Source organism: Octodon degus, unplaced genomic scaffold (genome assembly GCF_000260255.1).
Source record: "Octodon degus isolate 3935 unplaced genomic scaffold, OctDeg1.0 scaffold00287, whole genome shotgun sequence".
Classification (NCBI taxonomy): domain Eukaryota; kingdom Metazoa; phylum Chordata; class Mammalia; order Rodentia; family Octodontidae; genus Octodon; species Octodon degus.
In genome coordinates this window covers 34,724-35,301 of record NW_004524863.1, presented here as the reverse complement: position 1 = coordinate 35,301, position 578 = coordinate 34,724, and the positions used below count along the sequence as shown (strand labels likewise).

Here is a 578-nt window from a genome sequence, read left to right as displayed (position 1 = left end):
GATCAGTACTGATCCGGCTGTGTTCAGCCTCCTGAAGAGCTGGAATTCCAGGCGTGTGCCAATATGCCCAGTCTTAATGGCCATCCTAGTGTGCCTTAGGGGCTGGACCTGGAAGGGCACTGTGGGATCAAACACAGGGCAGCTGAGTCTGCCTAAGCAGGTGCTTTAATCTGCTGAGCTATTTGGCCAGCCTTGTATTTTCTTTCATTAATAATGTTTACATGGAAAAAAGAGCTTGCTAGGTAGGAGAGTATTCTCCTATCCTTCAGATGGAGTATTCATAGACACAATTATTTATGTCTGAAGTATTCTTTGTCTTTGTCTTTTTTTCTTTTTCTACTCCAATCCTAGGAGACTTTCTTCTGAACTATATCCTCAGCCTTTATAAATTTATTTTACTTATTATTCTTTTTTTACTGTGGCAGGGATAAAACTCAGAACCCTGTGTTAGCCAGGCAGGCACTTTTGCTACTGAGGTATACACCTGGCTATCTTTATCAAATTTTGATCCACTGTGTATTTCAGTTACTCAGTTGACCTGGTTGGCCTGGAAGTTGTGATCTTCCTGCTTCTCAGAT

At 41.9% G+C, this 578-nt stretch overlaps 1 protein-coding gene across 1 annotated transcript in view; it reads left to right on the top strand.

Annotated features, from left to right (window-relative positions):
* LOC101575303 (17-beta-hydroxysteroid dehydrogenase type 6-like) overlaps nucleotides 1-578 on the top strand; it is a 17,666-nt gene that overhangs the window by 8,050 nt on the left and 9,038 nt on the right. The gene's annotated exons all lie outside the window — the stretch shown is intronic.